Source organism: Anastrepha obliqua, chromosome 5, assembly GCF_027943255.1.
Source record: "Anastrepha obliqua isolate idAnaObli1 chromosome 5, idAnaObli1_1.0, whole genome shotgun sequence".
Lineage (NCBI taxonomy): Eukaryota > Metazoa > Arthropoda > Insecta > Diptera > Tephritidae > Anastrepha > Anastrepha obliqua.
The window spans coordinates 41,466,872-41,479,559 of record NC_072896.1 but is presented as its reverse complement, the minus strand read 5'-3'; the positions used below and the strand labels follow the sequence as shown (position 1 = coordinate 41,479,559).

The window sequence follows — 12,688 nt, the reverse complement described above, 5'->3', positions numbered from 1 at the left end:
CGGAAGTGACAGTTCTTGGCCGGATACAAATCCGGGTCGTGCCGGTTACATACAACCGACTGTCGTGAAAAGGCCAAAGAGTTGTGCCCTTGACACGTATTATCTCTGAATGGGAAGTGTACAAACCTGAAAAGATATGCAAGAATTGAGTATTGGCAAAAACAAGAGCACTCGCAAAGTTAACAAAATTGATAAAAAAAAAACACACACACAACAGTGCAGTAAGTTCTTTCCAAGTACAAGAAAAATGGTAAAATAGGAAGACCAGTTGATAGCGGAAGGCCAAAAAAAAAGTTCATACCCCAAGCAGAGAGAAAAATTGCTGGTTTTATTAAGGAGAACCCCAAAACTTGCACTGTAGTAATAGCTAAAAAGTTGAAAGAAGCTGAGATTACATCCTCACCAAACTATAGTGCAAGTTTTTTTTTTTTATTTACTCCATATTACAAGGCAAGCTAATGTTGGGGCGATTCTGGGTAGGTAGGAGTTTAACATGCTGCAATATCATGAACGTAATTGTGCCATAGAAACTAGGGTCTCACAAGGCAGCCTAAGCTCTCCATCTGCGATGGGCGATGGTTGGACTTCGACAACGGGGGTAGGGAGTTTAAGAAGGTGATAAGAGACTCCCGATGAATATCCTTTAATGCATATCTATAAACTGTCTGATTCAGTGTTCGATCCTGGATCTCGTGTTAGTTAAAGAGATGCCTTCTGACTCGCCTGAGATTTGGTATTGCCTCTGGCACGTGGCTGCAGGGGCGGTTCCTACGGAAGTATCTTTCTATGCTCCTTAATCGGAAGCATAGTAGCCTCGCTATGAAGCTGCTGCAGGGTAGACATCACGACGCATCTCATGGCTGTCCTGATAACGGTAACAATCTTAATAAAATAAACAAGCAACGTACTTTTTCAACTAATTATAGTATACGAATCTTCGCATCAAACCATTTAACTTTTAAGCAAAAAGGAGTACAAGTTATGTTATTTACAGGGTTTCGGAGTTTTGGAGTGTTACCCGGATGAATTGTTAATAGCTTTTGAAGGGGGAAAGGTAAGTCAATAGTCCAATATCAATTATTGAAGTGAAGTATGAGAAGATTGATGTTGCTTTGCTAAAATTGAGCTAAACGCCATTCAACATTTCGTGCAAAGCTCCAATGAGTTAATCGGCCCGATTTTGAGTAGAAATACCACAGCAGATTTTCCTGCATTCCCTTCTCTCCTATCATAAATAAAAATTCCGAGGACATTTTTACCTTCTCTCCTTTTCTCTTATAACTAACGAACTTCGAAAAAGGGAAATTGAGTTTTAGGAAAAAAAGTTTACATACTTTTAACAAAGAATGAGCAGTACAAAAACTTGTAAGAATTTAAACTTTTCAATCGAAAATAATCCTAAAAATTAGTTTTTGGGTCAGAAACTATCAACAAGAGTCAACTAGAGTCAATCATAAAGCAAGAATTTCTGAAATCGCCATAAAATTTTATAAATCGGCAAGGAAGAGATAATCAAAAGATTAAACGAACAAAAATGTGTCATCTTTGTACCTAGAAAATCTGCTTCGCAAGAGTTTAGAATTTAAGGATTTTCTTCGCGAAAAAAACTAAATTCGCAAACATACAACTCCCCATGAATATTTGCGATGCGAGTCACCCTGTATGCACAAACAAATGCCATGAAAAAGAACATACAAAAGCTCCTTAATCAATCAACTCAATTAAACTGCACTGTTGTTACCCACGACGATGTTAGGAAGAAGCTGCCCATTCTATGTCGGAGACAGTTGTTCATGCTCCAACACAAGATTGTTATTTTTTCTGATAACTCTTTATTGCATTTATTAAAGTAATTGTTATATTTATAACATAAAGGCGATTCAAGTGTTATTGACATGTAGCGGCATAGCAGATTTTACTGCTTCGCTCTGATCACTGCCTCAATTGTTGTTGCTATTATTGTTAATTGTTGCTATTGCACAATCCCACATTCACTAAATAATCGTATATGCACACATTCACACACACTAGCAATTTGACGAACAGATGTGCTGGGCACAGCTGATGCTTCACTCAATAGCTAAGCCGCCCAGCAGGGAAAACCTGAATTATTGGCACAATTGCGAGCCACCTTTAACTACTAATTTTGCGAAGAGTGCGGTTCAGCGCACTAGATGGGGCTAGTGTACATACTCAAAATATCCGACATGTGAAGGTACCCGGCATGATACTAACCACCTATTTACATGCCCTCTTAAACTCACTAACCTAACACCCTCTCCTCCTGGACCCAACCTGACGAAACAGCATGTTTCCTGAGCCTACTGTTAGATGAGATACACGATGGCAATCGGTGACATGCTAGCAGGGCTAGCTTGACTACTACTACAACAACAACAATATCAAAAACAACAACAAAAACGATACTAATAATATTAAAAGAAACAACCCCCGATAACAACAACAACAACAACAACAAAAGACAACAACAATAACAACAATAAAAGACAACAACAACGCAGCAACAACAACATACTCCGACAAAAACAACAGCATACTCCAACAACATCTCATAACTCCAACAACAACAACAACAGCATAATCCAACAACATCTCATAACAACAACCACAACAGCAGCAGCAGACCCTAACAACAACAACAAACCCTAACAACAACAACCGCCAACACAACAAAAACATCAATAACAACAATACATTTTACGGCTTTTGCAGAATTTGCTAACCTAGGACCTCCTGAATGGTACGCCAATGCCCTTACCTAGCCTATGTTGTTGTAACAGCATAAACATTCCCCTTAAATACATATTTGGGAGATTCCCTGCTAGAGTGGCCCTCCTTGACCGGATATAAGTCCGACAGTCGTGGAAACATGTTCTACCCTATCGACTGTTCCGACAGCGGTAGAAGCGCTAGCTCGAATATGGTTCCGTTTCTTATATATTAAATACGTGAAATTCGCTACTGGTTCGGAGATAACGAAAAAGAGATGTGACTATGAACTATTGACTCTTCCTAAAATAATACCGTACGATATGCACCATTTGCTAATATGGAATAGAGAAGGAACGCCAATTAGACATGGTTACAAATTCACTAAAAGCGAACCAGTTCGCTACTAATTATTTTTCCCGCAGATCATCAAAGCGAAATTAATAAAACGGCAATAATACATACATATGTATGTATATATGTTTTTACGTATGCATGTATGTATGCTCAAAAATTCGACAGCGGCAAAGGAAACTCATTTTTATTGATTTTAATCGATTGTAGCCACATTTGGATTTTCACTAAATTTCTTGTAAAATTCTGTTTATTATGCTTTTCCGAAATTAGTTTTTCTTCGCACACGCGTCCGATTTGAACGAAAATTCACGTAACGCAATAGTTACCTCAGTCAACAAAAATTAATTTTCAAAATTGTTATTGGTTATTAAGATTCGTTAGAATTAATAAATTCACAAATATTTTTCGCTGACAAAATTCGCTTGCAAAATCTCGAAGACAACTAAACGCGCTTACTTTTAAACGAGTACCACAGACGCACGCTAAGCAGTTGGTATAGTGAAAAACCAATTCACTCACTCAATACATAATTCACTCGTTTCGAGAAACGCTACACCACTCAACTGCGTTAGCACTGTGGGCATGCGAGCTCAGCTAAGTATCAGCTACGAAATTTTCGTATTCGTTTTTTTTTTTATGCATTCTATTCAAGTTGAGCGAAATTGTATGCAATGTTCCAGCAACTTGAATGTTTTGTTTTTGAATTCTGTTTGTTTGGATTTTGCTTGCTTTTGAAAAGATGCAGAAACTCATCTCCACGATTTACAACGCCACTCATTGACATTTTCTCTACGTGCAGCTTCCTAAAATGACTTCCCTTGCTTGTGATGCTGAAAACTGTCAAAAGAGCAACACAAATTTCCACATGTGGCACTCGCTGACGCCGATCTCACCTTGATCGCTTCGAGTGAAGCATAAATGAGAATAACAAAAATAAATTCTCAACGAAAAAATAGAAAAACGAAAACATATCAGTCTACCAGATTTTCTACTTAACTCGGGGGTGACTTACAGTGGGGTCGAGGAGATATAAAAACACAAGATTTACAATGTTCAAGAATTGGAATGGCAAAAAGATATTTACCAGGTTTATAGTCTTTTGTAGATACATATGTTTCACAAGTAAAAGCCACGGCTAACCAGTGAAGCAAAGTGAAAAATGCAAAGCAATCAATAAAGAAAATATTAGAGGAACTCTGAGGCATTTATTTTGATCTAAATCGCGACTTAACTACCTTAATTCTGCACTATTCCTCTTCTTAAGGGATATAGTGGAGTAAAGCGTCGTCAATTTGCTAAAATTCGAAAAAAGTGTATAAAGTCAATGCCTCCATACTTCAAAATCAAAAAAAGTGCTATAAAAATGTATGTGGAGATCTGCAGAATTTTGTAAATTTACTTACATAAATCGATTTCGTAAAACAAACTAAAGTTGTTTTCTCAAAAGTCATATGGGACGGAATGTAATTACCATATAATATTTTTTAAGCAAATTAAACTGTCAACTGATTGGATCTGCCACTTGGGCATACCGAGAAGCAGAAATTGTGTACAGACTCATTTTTCAATCATTAAAAAAAAATTTTTTTTTGTTAATAATAACATCTGTCCAACTCCTCAAAATAGCCCTTTATTAACTTTTTATTGGAAAATTTGTTATTATCATTTATGGTATTGTCTTCTATCTCAGATGTTCGCCTTGGGCGCTCATTGACGTGGGAGTGGACACAAATGATCGAGTAGCTCACAGCTTCAGGGTCCGGTTAATTATCATCCAAGCTGTTATTCAAATACCCATGCCGCTCCAAAGTATTCGGCAAACGCTTAACGACGATTATAGGGTCACGAAAGAAAAATAGTGTAACGTAGCATTGATATTGGTTAAAATTCAATGCCAAAATAAGCTACCTTAAAACTGCAACCAAGCTAAGGCTTTTTGAAAAATATGTAATAATTATTCTCATACTACTACTGCGGCTAAATTCATTCCTATGGCTGTTTGAATACTCTAATTTTTCTATGTTTTCCGTATTTTGCTGACCAATTTTTCTGCTTGAGTGAGGTCCTCATAATTCGCCTCATATATTTCACGAGGAGTCATATATCTCATACGTTGTAAAGTTTTTAACGGACTTGAAACCACAACCAACTATTGTATTTTAATATAACTGTATGAAAATCTTATACGGAACCTTTAGAACCTCCTAAAGAGTCGTTTGAAAAGCCCGTGCAAACTCAGGGAGATAGTATTACTGACGCGTGTCGAGGTTATGTTTAGCTAGTAACATCTCTTGGAAGAACACACACCGAGTTTCCGCCAAATTTTCCTTTTCCATCACGACAACACAGCAGTTCACGCCTCAGCAGTTGTGGTTGACAAATTAATAATTCGTTTCAAATTTCCCCTAATTTCCAGACTTGGTTCCCACAGATTCCTCGAGGAGGAGATCGCACGAATGAGGACTGTTTTTGAGACTTGGGCAAATCCTATTATTCGAAAGGAATCAACAAACTAGAACAGTGTTGGACGAAGTATATGCGCCTAAAAGGAGTCTATGTCAAAATATAAAAAAGATTTACCCCAAACAATTAAGTAGTTGTTATTTTTGCACGGAATTTTCAAACAGCCCTCCAATACACCAGTTTTATTTATTATTTGCTTAAAAATTATCCAGAAAACTTACATTTTCTTACAGACTACACAGATGCACAATGTACAAGGTGGCGCAAAATAAATCATCTAATATTTAAATAACTTTTTTTGTAAATAAAAAAATTATTTTGAGTCATGGAAATCTTTACTCTGACCTTTACGCGCCCCACTCCCATACGACAATTGCAAAGAGCATAAATCTCCTGATAGGCTGATTAATTTTGCGCCACCTTGTATTTATGTTACAATAGTATTCTTTATCCAACACTATTTCAATCAAAATTCTAATTGCTTTCGTTCTTCACTGGAATAGTTCTCGCTCTCGCAACCTTAGTATTGAATTGCAAAGTAATTTAGCGCTCACTTGATGGAATCAACACACTGTCAAGCTGCTACTTAGAGATTTTGCGACACACATAAATATCCGATTTTGATCTAACTGTGCGATGCTTCGGCGCATGGATGAATCATTTGACTTTGACTAAATTTAGCAACAAAAAAGCAAATGAAAATTAAAAATCAAATAAACGAAAAACGAATCTACGACGATGACAACAAATTATATGAAAGAAAAACATAAAAATCGTGTATAGGAGTAGGTTTATGTGCGGCACATACCTTTATTAAATCAATTAAATGGGTCGGTCGCAATGTATGTACATACAAATGACAACGACTCGCTAGTGGAAATCTTTTTTCAAATACACTTTACTAAAAATTAGGAACAAAGTTACGAAAACGGTAAAAGGAATTATAGTTACTTGTAGCTGGACTTTTGACAAAACAACAAAATATAGAGTCACAGGTTTTGCTTTGGGGTCAATAAATTGTGATTTTTAAGAGCAAAATTTGATATTTTAATGAACTTTTATTAAGTTGGCCATTTAACCTGCAGCTATAATTTATAAATTGATTTAATATTTCGAGAAAAGCAACCAATTTAGTGTCTGCCAGAAAAAACGTGATAAGTCGACTTAAGTTGTTTTATCAAAGGAACAAAGATATGTATATTCTTAAACTCATTCCAATTCACAAATTCGGCCTCACTTTCAGATTTCCCTTTACATTAAATATCAAATAATAACGAAATATATTTCATTGAAAATGTTTCACAATGACAATTTTTGTACAAAAACTTCTAGTTAAATATACAGATTTCTTCTTTCCAAAGGTCAAGGACAAGCGCAATTTTATCAAGATCTTAATAAGGTTGCTAAAGCAAAGCTTTAAGGCACCTTTTAACACAGCCGTTATGGTTTAACACCAATTATATTTCGAGCCTCTGCAACTTTACTTTTGACATTTATCGATATTGCAATATTTTTATCGAAAAGTTTGGTATTTTTTTGGAAAACCTTTCTTATAAAGTTTCCACATACGAGCTTTTTTTGTTATTTTTTCAGTAAGTTGAAAAATTCATCTCACCCAAGTTATGGAATTAAGGGGGTATTCCAGAGCAATTAAAAAAAAAATGATTTTGTTTTGTATATTTTCAAAGCTTAGACATTTAAGAATATGTCATTAGGAGGATTTTTTAAAATTCTTTTTATTTCATGAGTTATAGCCTTTTTGGTTACATGGCATCGGTTCCGATCTGTCTTGTCTGAAAACTTGGAACGCATTTTTCTCAAAACTAGTTTGCAAAAAAAAATTTCTTTCAAACAGCCGCTATATTGTGAAAAGAAAAATGTTTAACTTGTTCAAGGTTCATTCGATAGCGGCATCTATAGTAATTAAAAATCCGTTTGGTTTTTAGCAGGTTGGTTTCAGCAGGAGGGTTGGAATCATGCACGCCAGGGCACCCCCGTTTTTTTGAATACCCTCTTAATTCGTGAAAATTTTACTTCGACTCGTCTGACTCTAAAGCACCACACTTAGCCACTAGTACTTGTAGAATGAGTTCCAACGTGACTGTCAATATTTACGGGATAAATTTCATGAAGGCCATTCAGAAACGGTTGTTATGCCAGAAACAATCGAGGCTGTGCGTAAACTTATAACGCAAGATCCTCGTGTGACATATGTATCTCGAAATCTTGGGCATTAGTCTGGCCCAATATAGTATGAACATTTGATCGTGAAGAAGTTTTGTTCCCGATAGATTGTTGTAGAATTTCCGCCGCGATGGTTCAAAGCACGTCAATGACGTCAATCTTGGATCTGTGCATATGATTCGAAAACGAAACAGCAATCGACAACATGCGTGTTCTAAGACGAGTTTAATACAACAAAAGTTGTACGCAAAAGAAGCACCTCAAAGCGAACGCTCAAATAGTCGGCTGTTTTTTCGGAAAATCTGGTCATATCGCTATTATTCCACTAGAGATATTTAAAACAGTCAATTCTAAGTGGTACACAATCATTTGTTTGTCAGAAGTGTCAGAGAATGCCACCACCACGACAATGCGAGCTCTCACGTATCGGCTCACACAAGAGAGTTTTTGAGCACTAAAAAGATCGAATTAATAGGTCATCCGCCTTACAACCCTTGTTTGGCATCTAATGATTTTAGATTTCTTTTTGTTTCCGAGCATCAAAAATAATATACGAAGTCAACACCTAAAGAAACTGATGAAGCCGTTGAACTACTCGTTTTACAGGTATACAGTTCTAATTGGCAAAAGTGCTTCGAAAATTGGTTCAAGCGAATGCGAAAGTGTATTGGCTTATTTCTAGTATTGAGAATAACCTTCTCTTTTATGCCGCTTCTGAAAAGCAGTTGGTTTCTATGAGATTTTTACACGGCAGAAATGCACCTCGAGATTGCCTGGCGCGGAGGGGACTCTATTACAAAATTCTAATTTCATTTTTAGATTATTTGACTTATCGTAACCACTTCGGATTTTAAATCTGGGACCAATCGAAGGATAGCTACGCACAAATCACGTACAACAATTTTGTACCACGAAATGTATGGCAACACTGCTGAAAAATACCCAACTACGTTTAGGTTGTGCGCTGAAATATTTTTCTTTTTAAACTTTTTAAGACTTGTACATCCTTTGGTTGAAAACGTTTGGCTAAGATATTCTGGGTATTTCGATTTTTGCGAGTTATCATGTGGGCGAACAAACTAACAAGAGGAAGAGCTTTCCGTTTTCCTGATCTACGAGCACATATTTTGTATATCGTATATTAATACTTTTTATTTTACAAACTCTAAAGTTTATTAAATGATCCGTAAACCAAAGCTTTGTCAATATCCCTTAAAACCCATACAAGACGAATTTTAGGAGAATTAGCAAGCCGTTAGTGCTGAATAAATATTTTACGATGCTATTAAGGCAGTAAATTGCGTCATTTCAACACTACATTTTTATGTGGCAAATTCTTTTTTTGAACACATACTAATTTTTAGTATACCCAACTCATATGTAGATGTATGTATGTATGTATGCACGTTTGACTAGTTAAGCTTGCTATGGAGCTTTAAGTAAAATTTATGTAATGGAATGCTGCGAGGAAATTGTTCTAAATGATTTGAATAATATTAGTCTTTGCACGGCTGCCCGCGCCAATTCTCAACAAACAATTCAAAATACAAATGAGATGCGTAAACAACTTCGCGCCTAAAAGTTTGCTTCGTTTATGAATTTGTATGCCAGCGGTAACAGTGGCAGCCGCAGACAAACGGTGAGGTTGTTGCTATTTATTAACAAAAAGGAATACAATTTTATAGGCACATGAATTTTATGCAATTTCATGTTATTTTTACATAATTCGAAACACGACGAAAATATTGATCTTGTGAAAGATGCCGATTGTATTTTAGAAAGCGGTAAACTTGGATTTAATAAAACCTTTTTTACACTTTTTTAGAAAGAATATGAACTGCTCGCTAGCCATTTAAAGTAGGTATTTGCTTTAAGGCAAGTAAAGGGTTTTTCAATAAGGGCGGGTAGATGTTGAAATGGAATAAAATGGCGTTTGATGTGTGGCACGTAGCGCCGTCCTGCTGGCACCACATGTCGTCTAGGTCCATATGGTTCAATATGGGCCATTAGAAATTGGAAGGGCCACCACGTCTACCGAAAAATGGGCGGAATGCGCGCAACGTTTGCGTTAATGAACACTCATTTTGATAATAAAGTTTTATCACTTGAACGTGCTCTTCAATCGTGTAACTTGCCATGATGATTTGGCATAAACAACTGAATAATAAACAAAAGATTTGACAGATGTCACCAAAACAAAATGGCTACCACAGGGCGCCAAAATCGACCCGCGCCAATTGAAAAAACCTTTAGAAAAGCCACTTCGCGTGTTTAACACTAAACCTACCGATACTTTATGTATTCCTATTCCTACCAAAGTGGGTCAAATGACCCGCCTTTAAAATGTTATATATATTACTAAGTCTAGCGAAAAATATATCAATTAGGCCAATTTAGTACATGAATGAAACAATTGTTTTCAATTAATGATTCGAAATAGTTTATATATTAAATTTAAAAAACATAAAAATAGTTTATTCTTTGCTTTGTTTTTGCTCCTGTTGAAAATCTTCTTTCGGCAAGTTCTTCCGCTAATTAAAATAAAAGTTGTTATCTAGAGGTGTTTTTGCCGATTGTTTCTCTATATAAAACTCTTGAGTTGATTCCAGCCAGATCAAGAATATTGAATAAAATCTGCGCAGGCCATGTTTGCGATTTTGATTTCATTGAGTATTTTCTGGCCATCTGATTCGTCATCTCTACACCGTACTTAGTATTATTGTAAGATCTTATCGTTTCTGGTATACGCTTGCCATATGTTTCAATGCTTACAGATTTATGTTTTGCGCTTAGTAAAAGCACTTTTTTGTTTGTCTTACTTTTATAAATGGTAAGTGAATAATGACTCGATTTATATAGTTTTGTTGAGAAGCGTGGCGCACCATCTTTCTTCTACTTGGCTAATTTGGGCAGTTCTCTTATGCTTCCGCGAATCGTTTCCAAAAGAGTGGTTCTCTTTTCTAATAGTTTCGTAGCGAGTGAAGCGCTTGTAAAGAAATTATCTGTAGTGAGGCTTCTTTCGCATCCTGTGAACGGTTCCATTAGTTTGAGAACAACGAATTTCGCAAGCGGAGTTGAAGCACCTCTTTTTTCTTCCTTTTCCAAATATGAAAATCCATTGATGATGTATTTAGTGCTGACATCAGATGCTAGCCAAAATTGATACCAAATTTGATACCAAACTTATTCGGTTTGTTCGGCATATATTGTGTAAATCTACTTTGTTTTCGAAGAGCTGTTCATCGATAGTTACATGTTACACAGGCTTCTAACAATTTTGGCTATTCTGAGATTAGAGCGAATTTATCATTTTGTAAACGCTGGCTTCGTTGCTGGCTAGACCCCATTTAGTGATAGATATGAAATGTTCAAATTTTTTGCCTGATATAAGCCACGTGCATATACATAGAAGACCAATAAATACATTTACTTTTGCAGGAGTAAAATTCCATTGAGCTCCCAATACTCGAGAGGCTTCTTCTTCTGTGCATTTTCTTATGTGCTCCATTACACGATTGACAATAATCAAAGAAAATGCAGTTCTTACTTTGCCCTTCATTATATTTCGTTTGGCATACGCTGTCGGGCCTACAACCTCCCTAAAAATATTATAAATTGGAGAACGTCCAGGTGTTGAGCTTTGTTCTATTTCTTGCCAAATTGTACCATCAGGCGCAATTTAAGTACATCGACCTTCCACATATTTTTCACTTTCTGAACTCGATAACGGTCTTTTTCTCGTCTTCGCTTTCTTTACCTTCGCTTTCTTTACCTGAGGACTCACATCCATCTGTGCTGTCAAATGAATTATTATCTATATTACTTTACTTTCAGACAGTTGCTCCTCACTGAATTCCGAACACTCTTCATCTATGTTATTTATAACTTCCAATGATTTCAAATATCTTGAATGTTTTGGCATTTTTGGGATAAGAATTATATGTAAAATTATCAAATAAGAATTTTTGATTCACAAAATAGCCCTATAACTTGAAATTTTTACTGTAATGCTCGCTTGTAGTAGAACGAAATTGGCTATTCATCCGTCAGTCTGCATAAATATAATTCAATGGAGCGAAATATATCACGTAATAGGAAAAACGGCTCAATCAAGAGACACAATCTGTGCATGGGTCAAATGACCCGTTACGGTAGTTAGAGCAGATCACATATATTTCTCGGTAAAACAATTAGCAAGAGAGGTGTAAATTTTGAAAAATACATTCGATGTATTTTTTAATAAAAGTCGTGAAAGAAAACGGCGATTTTATAATGTTATTTCCAAAATCTTCTGAAAAAAAGTTTAAAATGGGTCATTTGACCCGCCATGGTAGGTTTAGTGTTAATTTGGAGCAGAATACAGTGATACCCTTTCGACACTGCTAAACTTTTAGAGCAGAATTTATGAAAAATATAGCAGCATCTGAAATGGGCCAAATAACCTCAAACTTTGAAAAAATTTTATTCAACCTTTTGAACGTCGGCGAGAGCTTAAGCAAGAAATACAATCAAACTGTCATCATTTACGCTATCAATCGATTGTTGTTGTTATTTTAGCAGTATAAACATACCCATACAAAAAGAATTTAATTATAATAATGGAAGCAAAAATAAGAGAAATTGTGATTTTGAAGGAATCAGCTGATTTGTTGATGTTACCTTATGAAAGCGATTCGTTTACGAAATAATTGAGATTGTGTTGATGATATACCTTCGCTTTCGTATCAACGTATTTTTGCCATTAGCGGAGTGATGTATCTATGAACTTGAGAGGTAGTGGCCATTCAGAAAATCGGATGATGATCTTGGATTTATTATTGATGGGATATCTAATTATTGGTATACTTTCATTACCCGATTCGGTGCGGATCAGAGACCTGCATGGCTCACTGTTTTCTTGAGTTGTTCATACGCTAAATTTCTTGCTCACATTCAGTCAATTGAACCAAAATAT

The 12,688-nt window shown here is 35.9% G+C and overlaps 1 protein-coding gene across 5 annotated transcripts in view; it reads right to left on the bottom strand.

The window, feature by feature from the left end:
* LOC129246876 (leupaxin) overlaps positions 1–12,688 on the bottom strand; it is a 114,651-nt gene that overhangs the window by 65,172 nt on the left and 36,791 nt on the right. Inside the window, exon 1 of one of the 5 annotated variants that reach the window (XM_054885582.1) lies at positions 3,414–3,512. The exons of the other annotated variants lie outside the window; for them this stretch is intronic. The gene's annotated coding sequence lies outside the window, so the exon portion shown is untranslated. Of the gene's footprint in view, positions 1–3,413; positions 3,513–12,688 lie in introns of those variants that run through there. 5 annotated transcript variants of the gene reach the window in all.